The following is a 15530-nucleotide window of genomic DNA, read 5'->3' as shown; positions in this document are numbered from 1 at the left end:
TGTTTTACTGTTAAGGGTTAATGCCACACGTTCAAGGTTAGGCTTGCACGGATCAGGAGGACCTTAGGAACGTACCTGAGGTCGAATTGTGCTTCTCACCCTAACGGTTCTCTCACTGTCACCCAAAAGCAAATGACGTTGTGGGGCAGGCTTCATTTTGGGCCTACTTTTCTAATGGTCGCTGCGCTTAGACCGAGCGAGCTACGGTCAAGCGGGATATCTCGATGAACTCTGCACGGCCTAGGGATTATGGTAATGCCATTGCCTGTTCTCTGTGTCTTTAAGCACCGCACTTTTTCACTCCATCCTTGCTGTGTGTGTGTGAGAGAGCTTTTCTTTGACATCTGTTGGGAGAAATGACTGATTTACAGTTCAGGAGGGTTACCTAGTCACACATATGAAGTTTTGGAGAGATGTGACTTTTTTTAACCCTACAAAACAGACAGTGTGACCCAATTAAAGGCACTTCCGGTTGGCACAGGAAGCTATAAGTAAACACATGTCTTGACTGAGGTAGCCTCTTACAGAATCCTGAGTTTTAAGTCTTTAAGTTAAGAATTGACTGATCTACACAGGGTTGAATGCAGTGATTTTCATAATGACATTTTATGTGTTTCAAAACACTTTTAGGGTGAATTTAACCACTTCCGGTTGGTCCAGGAAGCTTAGAATCGACACAGGTAGACCTCATAGTGGCCTGATGGACTGTCATCGATGACAGGTTCATACGGCATTCATAACCCACATAGGCTTCAGGTTGAATTTCGGGGTGCAGGCAATGTATTCCTATGGGGAGAGAAGTCATTGTAATCTGTGAGATCAAAAAACCCTGTTTTACTGTTAAGGGTTAATGCCACACGGTCAAGGTTAGGCTTGCACGGATCAGGAGGACCTTAGGAACGTACCTGAGGTCGAATTGTGCTTCTCACCCTAACGGTTCTCTCACTGTCACCCAAAAGCAAATGACGTTGTGGGGCAGGCTTAATTTTGGGCCTACTTTTCTAATTGTCGCTGCGCTTAGACCGAGCGAGCTACGGTCAAGCGGGATATCTCGATGAACTCTGCACGGCCTAGGGATTATGGTAATGCCATTGCCTGCTCTCTGTGTCTTTAAGCACCGCACTTTTTTCACTCCATCCTTGCTGTGTGTGTGTGAGAGAGCTTTTCTTTGACATCTGTTGGGAGAAATGACTGATTTACAGTTCAGGAGGGTTACCTAGTCACACATATGAAGTTTTGGAGAGATGTGACTTTTTTTAACCCTACAAAACAGACAGTGTGACCCAATTAAAGGCACTTCCGGTTGGCACAGGAAGCTATAAGTAAACGCATGTCTTGACTGAGGTAGCCTCTTACAGAATCCTGAGTTTTAAGTCTTTAAGTTAAGAATTGACTGATCTACACAGGGTTGAATGCAGTGATTTTCATAATGACAGGTTATGTGTTTCAAAACACTTTTAGGGTGAATTTAACCACTTCCGGTTGGTCCAGGAAGCTTAGAATCGACACAGGTAGACCTCATAGTGGCCTGATGGACTGTCATCGATGACAGGTTCATAACCCACATAGGCTTCCGGTTGAATTTAGGGGTGCAGGCAATGTATTCCTATGGGGAGAGAAGTCAATGCAAACTGTTTGAAGTAAACACCTACTTTTAACTGTTACGGGTTAATGCCACACGGTCGAGGTTAGGCTTGCACGGATCGGGAGGACCTTAGGAACGTACCTGAGGTCGAATTGTGCTTCTCACCCTAACGGTTCTCTCACTGTCACCCAAAAGCAAATGACGTTGTGGGGCAGGCTTCATTCTGGGCCTACTTTTCTAATGGTCGCTGCGCTTAGACCGAGCGAGCTACGGTCAAGCGGGATATCTCGATGAACTCTGCACGGCCTAGGGATTATGGTAATGCCATTGCCTGCTCTCTGTGTCTTTAAGCACCGCACTTTTTTCACTCCATCCTTGCTGTGTGTGTGTGAGAGAGCTTTTCTTTGACATCTGTTGGGAGAAATGACTGATTTACAGTTCAGGAGGGTTACCTAGTCACACATATGAAGTTTTGGAGAGATGTGACTTTTTTAACCCTTCAAAACAGACAGTGTGACCCAATTAAAGGCACTTCCGGTTGGCACAGGAAGCTATAAGTAAACACATGTCTTGACTGAGGTAGCCTCTTACAGAATCCTGAGTTTTAAGTCTTTAAGTTAAGAATTGACTGATCTACACAGGGTTGAATGCAGTGATTTTCATAATGACAGGTTATGTGTTTCAAAACACTTTTAGGGTGAATTTAACCACTTCCGGTTGGTCCAGGAAGCTTAGAATCGACACAGGTAGACCTCATAGTGGCCTGATGGACTGTCATCGATGACAGGTTCATACGGCATTCATAACCCACATAGGCTTCAGGTTGAATTTCGGGGTGCAGGCAATGTATTCCTATGGGGAGAGAAGTCATTGTAATCTGTGAGATCAAAAAACCCTGTTTTACTGTTAAGGGTTAATGCCACACGTTCAAGGTTAGGCTTGCACGGATCAGGAGGACCTTAGGAACGTACCTGAGGTCGAATTGTGCTTCTCACCCTAACGGTTCTCTCACTGTCACCCAAAAGCAAATGACGTTGTGGGGCAGGCTTCATTTTGGGCCTACTTTTCTAATGGTCGCTGCGCTTAGACCGAGCGAGCTACGGTCAAGCGGGATATCTCGATGAACTCTGCACGGCCTAGGGATTATGGTAATGCCATTGCCTGTTCTCTGTGTCTTTAAGCACCGCACTTTTTCACTCCATCCTTGCTGTGTGTGTGTGAGAGAGCTTTTCTTTGACATCTGTTGGGAGAAATGACTGATTTACAGTTCAGGAGGGTTACCTAGTCACACATATGAAGTTTTGGAGAGATGTGACTTTTTTTAACCCTACAAAACAGACAGTGTGACCCAATTAAAGGCACTTCCGGTTGGCACAGGAAGCTATAAGTAAACGCATGTCTTGACTGAGGTAGCCTCTTACAGAATCCTGAGTTTTAAGTCTTTAAGTTAAGAATTGACTGATCTACACAGGGTTGAATGCAGTGATTTTCATAATGACAGGTTATGTGTTTCAAAACACTTTTAGGGTGAATTTAACCACTTCTGGTTGGTCCAGGAAGCTTAGAATCGACACAGGTAGACCTCATAGTGGCCTGATGGACTGTCATCGATGACAGGTTCATACAGCATTCATAACCCACATAGGCTTCCGGTTGAATTTAGGGGTGCAGGCAATGTATTCCTATGGGGAGAGAAGTCAATGCAAACTGTTTGAAGTAAACACCTACTTTTAACTGTTTAGGGTTAATGCCACACGGTCGAGGTTAGGCTTGCACGGATCGGGAGGACCTTAGGAACGTACCTGAGGTCGAATTGTGCTTCTCACCCTAACGGTTATCTCACTGTCACCCAAAAGCAGAAGGTGAACAGCAAGCGAAATCCCAAGAAAAACCTGGTCACAAAAACCACAGAAAAGTATTAATCCGCCAGTCTCTGAGTTGTTTATTGCAAGCAAAAATATATAGCAGGGAGCTTGCAGTTCCTACAACTTCCACACGATGTCGCCAAAAACGTCATTTTCATTGACAAAAATTCTTTGTGTAATGAGAAATAGATCCTTCATTTCGTCCAGCATACAGGAATCGATTTTTGAAGAGACAAAGGACAACGTTTTCTTGAGTAGCTGCTATTGAATACAGATCGCCCAGTGATCAATTTGATCGATTATTAACGTTTACAAATACCTAAAGTTGGGTTACAAAAGTAGGTTGAAGTGTTTTGTCAAAGAATATAGGCAACTTATATAATTTTAAAAAATGACGTTGCGTTTTGGAACGGAGCTTTTCCTGAACCAGACAGGCTATACAAATAGATATTTTGGGCATACATGGACGGATTTAATCGGGAAAAAGACCCAATTGTGATGTTTATGGAACATATAGGAGTGCCAACAAAGAATATCATCAAAGGTAATGAATGTTTTATATTTTATTTCTGCGTTTTGTGTAGCGCCGGCTACGCTAATTATTTTGTTTACGTCCCCTTCAGGTATTTTGGTGTGTTGCATGCTATCAGATAATAGCTTCTCATGCTTTCGCCGAAAATCATTTAAAAAATCTGACTTGTTGGCTAGATTCACAACGAGTGTAGCTTTAATTCAATACCCTGCATGTGTGTTTTAATGAACGTTTGAGTTTTAACGAGTACATTTAGCATTTAGCGTAGCGCATTTGCATTTCCAGGTGTCTAGATGAGACATCTGCGTCTCAGGTAGGAGCAAGAAGTTTAAGCACTTTTTCACTCCATCCTTGCTGTGTGTGTGTGAGAGAGCTTTTCTTTGACATCTGTTGGGAGAAATGACTGATTTACAGTTCAGGAGGGTTACCTAGTCACACATATGAAGTTTTGGAGAGATGTGACTTTTTTTAACCCTACAAAACAGACAGTGTGACCCAATTAAAGGCACTTCCGGTTGGCACAGGAAGCTATAAGTAAACGCATGTCTTGACTGAGGTAGCCTCTTACAGAATCCTGAGTTTTAAGTCTTTAAGTTAAGAATTGACTGATCTACACAGGGATGAATGCAGTGATTTTCATAATGACAGGTTATGTGTTTCAAAACACTTTTAGGGTGAATTTAACCACTTCCGGTTGGTCCAGGAAGCTTAGAATCGACACAGGTAGACCTCATAGTGGCCTGATGGACTGTCATCGATGACAGGTTCATACGGCATTCATAACCCACATAGGCTTCCGGTTGAATTTAGGGGTGCAGGCAATGTATTCCTATGGGGAGAGAAGTCAATGCAAACTGTGAGATCAAAAAACCCTGTTTTACTGTTAAGGGTTAATGCCACACGTTCAAGGTTAGGCTTGCACGGATCAGGAGGACCTTAGGAACGTACCTGAGGTCGAATTGTGCTTCTCACCCTAACGGTTCTCTCACTGTCACCCAAAAGCAAATGACGTTGTGGGGCAGGCTTCATTTTGGGCCTACTTTTCTAATGGTCGCTGCGCTTAGACCGAGCGAGCTACGGTCAAGCGGGATATCTCGATGAACTCTGCACGGCCTAGGGATTATGGTAATGCCATTGCCTGTTCTCTGTGTCTTTAAGCACCGCACTTTTTCACTCCATCCTTGCTGTGTGTGTGTGAGAGAGCTTTTCTTTGACATCTGTTGGGAGAAATGACTGATTTACAGTTCAGGAGGGTTACCTAGTCACACATATGAAGTTTTGGAGAGATGTGACTTTTTTTAACCCTACAAAACAGACAGTGTGACCCAATTAAAGGCACTTCCGGTTGGCACAGGAAGCTATAAGTAAACGCATGTCTTGACTGAGGTAGCCTCTTACAGAATCCTGAGTTTTAAGTCTTTAAGTTAAGAATTGACTGATCTACACAGGGTTGAATGCAGTGATTTTCATAATGACAGGTTATGTGTTTCAAAACACTTTTAGGGTGAATTTAACCACTTCTGGTTGGTCCAGGAAGCTTAGAATCGACACAGGTAGACCTCATAGTGGCCTGATGGACTGTCATCGATGACAGGTTCATACAGCATTCATAACCCACATAGGCTTCCGGTTGAATTTAGGGGTGCAGGCAATGTATTCCTATGGGGAGAGAAGTCAATGCAAACTGTTTGAAGTAAACACCTACTTTTAACTGTTTAGGGTTAATGCCACACGGTCGAGGTTAGGCTTGCACGGATCGGGAGGACCTTAGGAACGTACCTGAGGTCGAATTGTGCTTCTCACCCTAACGGTTATCTCACTGTCACCCAAAAGCAGAAGGTGAACAGCAAGCGAAATCCCAAGAAAAACCTGGTCACAAAAACCACAGAAAAGTATTAATCCGCCAGTCTCTGAGTTGTTTATTGCAAGCAAAAATATATAGCAGGGAGCTTGCAGTTCCTACAACTTCCACACGATGTCGCCAAAAACGTCATTTTCATTGACAAAAATTCTTTGTGTAATGAGAAATAGATCCTTCATTTCGTCCAGCATACAGGAATCGATTTTTGAAGAGACAAAGGACAACGTTTTCTTGAGTAGCTGCTATTGAATACAGATCGCCCAGTGATCAATTTGATCGATTATTAACGTTTACAAATACCTAAAGTTGGGTTACAAAAGTAGGTTGAAGTGTTTTGTCAAAGAATATAGGCAACTTATATAATTTTAAAAAATGACGTTGCGTTTTGGAACGGAGCTTTTCCTGAACCAGACAGGCTATACAAATAGATATTTTGGGCATACATGGACGGATTTAATCGGGAAAAAGACCCAATTGTGATGTTTATGGAACATATAGGAGTGCCAACAAAGAATATCATCAAAGGTAATGAATGTTTTATATTTTATTTCTGCGTTTTGTGTAGCGCCGGCTACGCTAATTATTTTGTTTACGTCCCCTTCAGGTATTTTGGTGTGTTGCATGCTATCAGATAATAGCTTCTCATGCTTTCGCCGAAAATCATTTAAAAAATCTGACTTGTTGGCTAGATTCACAACGAGTGTAGCTTTAATTCAATACCCTGCATGTGTGTTTTAATGAACGTTTGAGTTTTAACGAGTACATTTAGCATTTAGCGTAGCGCATTTGCATTTCCAGGTGTCTAGATGAGACATCTGCGTCTCAGGTAGGAGCAAGAAGTTTAAGCACTTTTTCACTCCATCCTTGCTGTGTGTGTGTGAGAGAGCTTTTCTTTGACATCTGTTGGGAGAAATGACTGATTTACAGTTCAGGAGGGTTACCTAGTCACACATATGAAGTTTTGGAGAGATGTGACTTTTTTTAACCCTACAAAACAGACAGTGTGACCCAATTAAAGGCACTTCCGGTTGGCACAGGAAGCTATAAGTAAACGCATGTCTTGACTGAGGTAGCCTCTTACAGAATCCTGAGTTTTAAGTCTTTAAGTTAAGAATTGACTGATCTACACAGGGATGAATGCAGTGATTTTCATAATGACAGGTTATGTGTTTCAAAACACTTTTAGGGTGAATTTAACCACTTCCGGTTGGTCCAGGAAGCTTAGAATCGACACAGGTAGACCTCATAGTGGCCTGATGGACTGTCATCGATGACAGGTTCATACGGCATTCATAACCCACATAGGCTTCCGGTTGAATTTAGGGGTGCAGGCAATGTATTCCTATGGGGAGAGAAGTCAATGCAAACTGTTTGAAGTAAACACCTACTTTTAACTGTTACGGGTTAATGCCACACGGTCGAGGTTAGGCTTGCACGGATCGGGAGGACCTTAGGAACGTACCTGAGGTTGAATTGTGCTTCTCACCCTAACGGTTCTCTCACTGTCACCCAAAAGCAAATGACATTGAGGGCCAGGCTTCATTTTGGCCTTCTTATTTTCAAGGTCGCTGCACTCAGAGCGAGCTACGGTCAAGCGGGGCGTCTCGTTGAACTCGGCACAGTCTGGAGTCTATGGTGATGCCATTTTGGGGATGGTCCCTCTCCGTTTAAACATATTGCAAATGTACAATAGTCAACTAGCAAGTCAGTGTCCATCAGTCAATTAGATGTCATTCTAACACCAAACTGATATCAATTGACACCAAACCCACTTTTTCCAACTCATTTAGAAGCCAACTATCACATATGTCAGAGCAGGCCCATAATTCACAGCGCCTTCAGTTTAAAACATAATAAAAACGTAAAACACATAGTTACGTTCTAGCTGCGGGTCCAGTTTGAACATTATGTGTAGGCCTATGTGAGGCGACCCCGAATCCCGAGTTTTGGCTCGATAGGTCCTTCGGTGCCCGAGCAAAACCCTATTTGGTGCTGAAAATCCACTTTTTTCCATGCCTTGCTATGGGGTCCTTGAATGAGCTATCGGACAGAAACGTTGGGGTCCGTCTCTATGGGCCGAGCCGGTTTCAATGCACCTAGTCTTGCGTCTCTGAGACTTTTCTAAATGTCGTCATTTTCGTAATGGTCAAAATGAATTGAAGTCATTGCAAATGTACGAGGCTGTTTCTCGGTCCGAGAACCTTCTAGAGCCACGTAACTCACCACGCACTATCGACCTGAGGTCTAGAACAGGTTTCTAACGTTTCAGAACTCTAGGTCGGACGGTTCTTTTTTAGCTCGAACAAAGCTAACTATTGCAGGCACTGTCTGTCTCTACGCACCCCAATACGTCCCTCCTTCCTAGTTGTGTGTCTGTGTGATTTAGTTTTCCTTTGAAATTTTATGGGAAAAATGACTGATTTACAGTTCATGGGGGTTGCCTAATCACACATATGAAGTTTTGGAAAGATGTGACTTTTTTTAACCCTTCGAAACAGCCCCTGTGACACCAATTATGGCACTTCCGGTTGGCACAGGAAGCTATAAGTCAACACATATCCTCATTGGGGTATGCTTTTACAGAATCCTGAGTTTTAAGTCCTTACGTTAAAACCTGTTAAGGATATGGCAGATTTATGCCCCCTTTGGAGGAATTGGGTACCCCTAGTAAACTGAAAAAAAAATCTGTCAAAAATGGCTAATATATGCATATAATAATAATTATTGGATTCTGGTCTGGTTCTTGTCTGGTTCTTGTGGTTCTTGTCTGGTTCTGGTCTGGTCTGGTCTGGTCTGGTCTGGTTCTTGTCATGTCTGGTTCTTGTCTGGTCTGGTTCTTGTCTGGTCTGGTCCTTGTCTGGTCCTTGTCTAGTCCTTGTCTGGTCTGGTTCTTGTCTGGTTCTTGTCTGGTTCTTGTCTGGTTCTGGTCTGGTCTGGTCTGGTCTGGTTCTGGTCTGGTCTGGTCTGGTCTGATTCTTGTCTGGTTCTGGTCTGGTCCTTGTCTGGTCTGGTCTGGTCTGGTCTGGTCCTTGTCTGGTCTGGTCCTTGTCTGGTCTGGTCTGGTTCTTGTCTGGTCTGGTCTGGTTCTTGTCTGGTCTGGTCTGGTCTGGTTCTTGTCTGGTTCTTGTCTGGTCTGGTTCTTGTCTGGTCTGGTCCTTGTCTGGTCCTTGTCTGGTCCTTGTCTGGTCTGGTCTGGTTCTTGTCTGGTCTGGTCTGGTTCTTGTCTGGTCTGGTTCTTGTCTGGTCTGGTCCTTGTCTGGTCCTTGTCTGGTCCTTGTCTGGTCCTTGTCTGGTCTGGTTCTTGTCTGGTTCTTGTCTGGTCTGGTCTGGTCTGGTTCTTGTCTGGTTCTTGTGATTCTTGTCTGGTTCTGGTCTGATCTGGTCTGGTCTGGTTCTTGTCTGGTCTGGTTCTTGTCTGGTCTGGTCTGGTCTGGTTCTTGTCATGTCTGGTTCTTGTCTGGTCTGGTTCTTGTCTGGTCAGGTTCTTGTCTGGTTCTTGTCTGGTTCTGGTCTGGTCTGGTTCTGGTCTGGTCTGGTCTGATTCTTGTCTGGTTCTGGTCTGGTCTGGTCTGGTCTGGTCCTTGTCTGGTCCTTGTCTGGTCCTTGTCTGGTCTGGTCTGATTCTTGTCTGGTTCTGGTCTGGTCTGGTCTGGTCTGGTCCTTGTCTGGTTCTTGTCTGGTCTGGTCTGGTCTGGTTCTTGTCTGGTCTGGTTCTTGTCTGGTCTGGTCTGGTCTGGTCCTTGTCTGGTCCTTGTCTGGTCCTTGTCTGGTCTGGTCCTTGTCTGGTCTGGTTCTTGTCTGGTTCTGGTCTGGTCTGGTCTGGTCCTTGTCTGGTCCTTGTCTGGTCTGGTCCTTGTCTGGTCCTTGTCTGGTCTGGTCCTTGTCTGGTCTGGTTCTGGTCTGGTTCTTGTCTGGTCTGGTTCTGGTCTGGTCTGGTCTGGTCTGGTTCTTGTCTGGTCTGGTCTGGTCTGGTTCTTGTCTGGTTCGGTCTGGTCTGGTTCTTGTCTGGTTCTTGTCTGGTTCTGGTCTGGTCTGGTTCTTGTATGGTCTGGTTCTTGTCTGGTCTGGTCTGGTCCTTGTCTGGTCCTTGTCTGGTCTGGTCCTGGTCTGGTCTGGTTCTTGTCTGGTTCTGGTCTGGTCTGGTTCTTGTCTTGCCTGGGACTTGTCTGGTCTGGTTCTGGTCTGGTCTGGTCCTTGTCTGGTCCTTGTCTGGTCCTTGTCTGGTCTGGTTCTTGTCTGGTTCTGGTCTGGTCTGGTCTGGTTCTTGTCTGGTCTGGTTCTTGGTTCTGGGTCTTGGTTCTGGTTTTGGTCTTGGTTCTGGTTCTGGGTCTGGTTCTGGTTCTGGTTCTGGGTCTTGGTTCTGGGTCTTGGTTCTGGTTTTGGTCTTGGGTCTGGTTCTGGTTCTGGGTCTTGGTTCTGGTCATGGTTCTGGGTCTGGATCTGGTCTTGGTTCTGATTCTGGGTCTGGTTCTGGTTCTGGTCTTGGTTCTGGTCTTGGGTCTGGTTCTGGATCTGGTCTTGGTTCTGGTTCTGGGTCTGGTTCTGGTTCTGGTCTTGGTTCTGGTCTTGGTTCTGGTTCTGGGTCTGGTTCTGGTATTGGTTCTGGTTCTGGTTCTGGTTCTGGTTCTTGGTATGGGTCTTGGTACTGGTTTTGGTCTTGGTTCTGATTCTGGGTCTGGGTCTGGTTCTGCTTCTGGTCTTGGTTCTGGGTCTTGGTTCTGGTTCTTGGTATGGGTCTTGGTTCTGGTTCTGGGTCTGGTTCTGGGTCTGGTCTTGGTTCTGGTTCTGGGTCTATTTCTGGTTCCGGGTCTTGGTTCTGGTTCTGGTCTTGATTCTGGTTCTGGTTCTGGCACTGGTTCTGGTTCTGGATCTGGTCTGGTTCTTGTGGTTCTTGTCTGGTTCTGGTCTGGGTCTGGTCTGTTCTGGTCTGGTCCTTGTCTGGTCCTTGTCTGGTCCTTGTCTGGTCTGGTTCTGGTCTGGTTCTTGTCTGGTCTGGTTCTTGTCTGGTTCTTGTGGTTCTTGTCTGGTCTGGTCTGGTCTGGTCTTGTTCTTGTCTGGTTCTTGTCTTGCCTGGTTCTTGTCTGGTTTGGTTCTTGTCTGGTCTGGTCTGGTCCTTGTCTGGTCCTTGTCTGGTCCTTGTCTGGTCTGGTCCTTGTCTGGTCTGGTCTGGTTCTTGTCTGGTTCTGGTCTGGTCTGGTCTGGTCTGGTCTGGTTCTTGTCTAGTCTGGTCTGGTCTGGTTCTTGTCTGGTTCGGTCTGGTCTGGTTCTTGTCTGGTTCTTGTCTGGTTCGGTCTGGTCTGGTTCTTGTCTGGTTCTTGTCTGGTTCTGGTCTGGTCTGGTCTGGTTCTTGTCTGGTCTGGTTCTTGTCTGGTCTGGTCTGGTCCTTGTCTGGTCCTTGTCTGGTCTGGTCCTGGTCTGGTCTGGTTCTTGTCTGGTTCTGGTCTGGTCTGGTTCTTGTCTGGTTCTTGTCTTGCCTGGGACTTGTCTGGTCTGGTTCTGGTCTGGTCTGGTCCTTGTCTGGTCCTTGTCTGGTCCTTGTCTGGTTCTGGTCTGGTTCTTGTCTGGTCTGGTTCTTGGTTCTGGGTCTTGGTTCTGGTTTTGGTCTTGGTTCTGGTTCTGGGTCTGGTCTGGTTCTGGGTCTTGGTTCTGGGTCTTGGTTCTGGTTTTGGTCTTGGGTCTGGTTCTGGTTCTGGGTCTTGGTTCTGGTCATGGTTCTGGGTCTGTATCTGGTCTTGGTTCTGATTCTGGGTCTGGTTCTGGTTCTGGTCTTGGTTCTGGTCTTGGTTCTGGTTCTGGGTCTGGTTCTGGATCTGGTCTTGGTTCTGATTCTGGGTCTGGTTCTGGTTCTGGTCTTGGTTCTGGTCTTGGTTCTGGTTCTGGGTCTGGTTCTGGTCTTGATTCTGGGTCTGGTTCTGGCTCTAGTTCTGGTTCTGGTTCTTGGTCTTGGTTCTGGTCTTGGTTCTGGGTCTGGTTCTGGTCTTGGTTCTGATTCTGGTTCTGGTATTGGTTCTGGTTCTGGTTCTGGTTCTGGTTCTTGGTATAGGTCTTGGTACTGGTTTTGGTCTTGGTTCTGATTCTGGGTCTGGGTCTGGTTCTGCTTCTGGTCTTGGTTCTGGGTCTGGTTCTGGTTCTTGGTATGGGTCTTGGTTTTGGTCTTGGTTCTGGTTCTGGTCTTGGTTCTGGGTCTGGTTCTGGTTCTGGGTCTGGTTCTGGGTCTGGTCTTGGTTCTGGTTCTGGGTCTATTTCTGGTTCCGGGTCTTGGTTCTGGTTCTGGTCTTGATTCTGGTTCTGGTTCTGGCACTGGTTCTGGTTCTGGTTCTGGTCTGGTTCTTGTGGTTCTTGTCTGGTTCTGGTCTGGGTCTGGTCTGTTCTGGTCTGGTCCTTGTCTGGTCCTTGTCTGGTCCTTGTCTGGTCTGGTTCTGGTCTGGTTCTTGTCTGGTCTGGTTCTTGTCTGGTTCTTGTGGTTCTTGTCTGGTCTGGTTCTTGTCTGGTTCTGGTCTGGTCTGGTCTGGTCTGGTTCTTGTCTGGTCTGGTTCTTGGTTCTGGTTCTGGGACTGGGTCTTGGTTTTGGTCTTGGTTCCTGTTCTGGGTCTGGTTCTGGTTCTGGTCTTGGTTCTGGGTCTGGTTCTGGTCTTGGTTCTGATTCTGGGTCTTGTTCTGGTTCTTGTCTTGGTTCTGGTCTTGGTTCTGGTTCTGGTTCTGGTCTTGATTCTGATTCTGGGTCTGGTTCTGGCTCTACTTCTGGTTCTGGTTCTTGGTCTTGGTTCTGGTTCTGGTCTTGGTTCTGGGTCTGGTTCTGGTCTGGTCTGGTTCTTGTCATGTCTGGTTCTGGTCTGGTCTGGTCTGGTCTGGTCCTTGTCTGGTCCTTGTCTGGTCCTTGTCTGGTCCTTGTCTGGTCTGGTCTGATTCTTGTCTGGTTCTGGTCTGGTTCTTGTCTGGTTCTTGTCTGGTCTGGTCTGGTTCTTGTCTGGTCTGGTTCTTGTCTGGTCTGGTCTGGTCCTTGTCTGGTCCTTGTCTGGTCCTTGTCTGGTCTGGTCCTTGTCTGGTCTGGTCCTTGTCTGGTCTGGTCTGGTCTGGTCTGGTCCTTGTCTGGTTCTTGTCTGGTTCTTGTGGTTCTTGTCTGGTTCTGGTCTGGGTCTGGTCTGGTCCTTGTCTGGTCCTTGTCTGGTCCTTGTCTGGTCTGGTTCTGGTCTGGTTCTTGTCTGGTTCTTGTCTGGTTCTTGTCTGGTTCTTGTGGTTCTTGTCTGGTCTGGTCTGGTCTGGTTCTTGTCTGGTTCGGTCTGGTCTGGTTCTTGTCTGGTTCTTGTCTGGTTCTGGTCTGGTCTGGTCTGGTTCTTGTCTGGTCTGGTTCTTGTCTGGTCTGGTCTGGTCCTTGTCTGGTCCTTGTCTGGTCTGGTCCTGGTCTGGTCTGGTTCTTGTCTGGTTCTGGTCTGGTCTGGTTCTTGTCTGGTTCTTGTCTTGCCTGGGACTTGTCTGGTCCTTGTCTGGTCTGGTCTGGTCCTTGTCTGGTCCTTGTCTGGTTCTTGTCTGGTTCTGGTCTGGTCTGGTCTGGTTCTTGTCTGGTCTGGTTCTTGGTTCTGGGTCTTGGTTCTGGTTTTGGTCTTGGTTCTGGTTCTGGGTCTGGTTCTGGTTCTGGGTCTTGGTTCTGGGTCTTGGTTCTGGGTCTTGGTCTTGGGTCTGGTTCTGGGTCTTGGTTCTGGGTCTGGATCTGGTCTTGGTTCTGATTCTGGGTCTGGTTCTGGTTCTGGTCTTGGTTCTGGTTCTGGGTCTGGTTCTGGATCTGGTCTTGGTTCTGATTCTGGGTCTGGTTCTGGTTCTGGTCTTGGTTCTGGTCTTGGTTCTGGTTCTGGGCTTGATTCTGGGTCTGGTTCTGGCTCTAGTTCTGGTTCTGGTTCTTGGTCTTGGTTCTGGTTCTGGTCTTGGTTCTGGTTCTGGGTCTGGTTCTGGTCTTGGTTCTGATTCTGGGTCTGGTTCTGGTATTGGTTCTGGTTCTGGTTCTGGTTCTTGGTATGGGTCTTGGTACTGGTTTTGGTCTTGGTTCTGATTCTGGGTCTGGGTCTGGTTCTGCTTCTGGTCTTGGTTCTGGGTCTGGTTCTGGTTCTTGGTATGGGTCTTGGTTTTGGTTCTGGTTCTGGTCTTGGTTCTGGGTCTGGTTCTGGTTCTGGTCTTGGTTCTGGTTCTGGGTCTTGGTTCTGGGTCTGGTTCTGGGTCTGGTCTTGGTTCTGGTTCTGGGTCTATTTCTGGTTCCGGGTCTTGGTTCTGGTTCTGGTCTTGATTCTGGTTCTGGTTCTGGCACTGGTTCTGGTTCTGGTTCTGGTCTGGTTCTTGTGGTTCTTGTCTGGTTCTGGTCTGGGTCTGGTCTGTTCTGGTCTGGTCCTTGTCTGGTCCTTGTCTGGTCCTTGTCTGGTCCTTGTCTGGTCTGGTTCTGGTCTGGTTCTTGTCTGGTCTGGTTCTTGTCTGGTTCTTGTGGTTCTTGTCTGGTCTGGTCTGGTCTGGTCTTGTTCTTGTCTGGTTCTTGTCTTGCCTGGTTCTTGTCTGGTTTGGTTCTTGTCTGGTCTGGTCTGGTCCTTGTCTGGTCCTTGTCTGGTCTGGTCCTGGTCTGGTCTGGTTCTTGTCTGGTCTGGTCTGGTCTGGTTCTTGTCTGGTCTGGTTCTGGGACTGGGTCTTGGTTCTGGTTTTGGTCTTGGTTCTGGTTCTGGGTCTGGTTCTGGTTCTGGTCTTGGTTCTGGGTCTGGTTCTGGTCTTGGTTCTGATTCTGGGTCTTGTTCTGGTTCTGGTCTTGGTTCTGGTCTTGGTTCTGGTTCTGGTTCTGGTCTTGATTCTGATTCTGGGTCTGGTTCTGGCTCTACTTCTGGTTCTGGGTCTTGGTTCTGGTTCTGGTCTTGGTTCTGGTTCTGGGTCTGGTTCTGGTCTTGGGTCTGGTTCTGGGTCTGGTTCTGGTTCTGGTATTGGTTCTGGTTCTGGCTCTGGTTCTGGTCTTGGTTCTGGGTCTGGTTCTGGTTCTTGGTATGGGTCTTGGTTCTGGTTTTGGTCTTGGTTCTGGTTCTGGGTCTTGGTTCTGGTTCTGGTCTTGGTTCTCGTTCTGGGTCTGGTTCTGGACTTGGTTCTGATTCTGGGTCTGGTTCTGGTTCTGGTCTTGGTTCTGGCTCTGGTTCTGGTCTTGGTTCTGGGTCTGGTTCTGGTTCTGGTCTTGGTTCTGGGTCTGGGTCTGGGTGTTGGTTTTGGTCTTGGGTCTGGTTCTGGGTCTTGGTTCTGGGTCTGGTTCTGGTCTTGGTTCTGATTCTGGGTCTGGGTCTTGGTTCTGGGTCTTGGTTCTGGCTCTGGTTCTGGTTCTGGTCTTGGTTCTGGGTCTGGTTCTGGTCTTGGTTCTGGTTCTGGGTCTTGGTTCTGGGTCTGGTTCTGGGTCTGGTCTTGGTTCTGGTTCTGGGTCTATTTCTGGTTCTGGGTGTTGGTTCTGGTCTTGGTTCTGGTTCTGGGTCTGGTTCTGGTCTTGGTTCTGATTCTGGGTCTGGGTCTTGGTTCTGGCTCTGGTTCTGGTTCTGGTCTTGGTTCTGGGTCTGGTTCTGGTTCTGGTCTTGGCACTTGCTCTGGGTCTGGTTCTGGTTCTGGATTTGGTCTTGGTTCTGGTTCTTGTTCTGGCTCTGCTTGGTCTTGGTTCTGGTCTTGGTTCTGGCTCTGGTTCTGGTT

This window comes from Oncorhynchus clarkii, chromosome 28 (assembly GCF_045791955.1).
Source record: "Oncorhynchus clarkii lewisi isolate Uvic-CL-2024 chromosome 28, UVic_Ocla_1.0, whole genome shotgun sequence".
Lineage (NCBI taxonomy): Eukaryota > Metazoa > Chordata > Actinopteri > Salmoniformes > Salmonidae > Oncorhynchus > Oncorhynchus clarkii.
The sequence above is the reverse complement of the archived record's forward strand: the minus strand, read 5'-3'. Positions refer to the sequence as shown.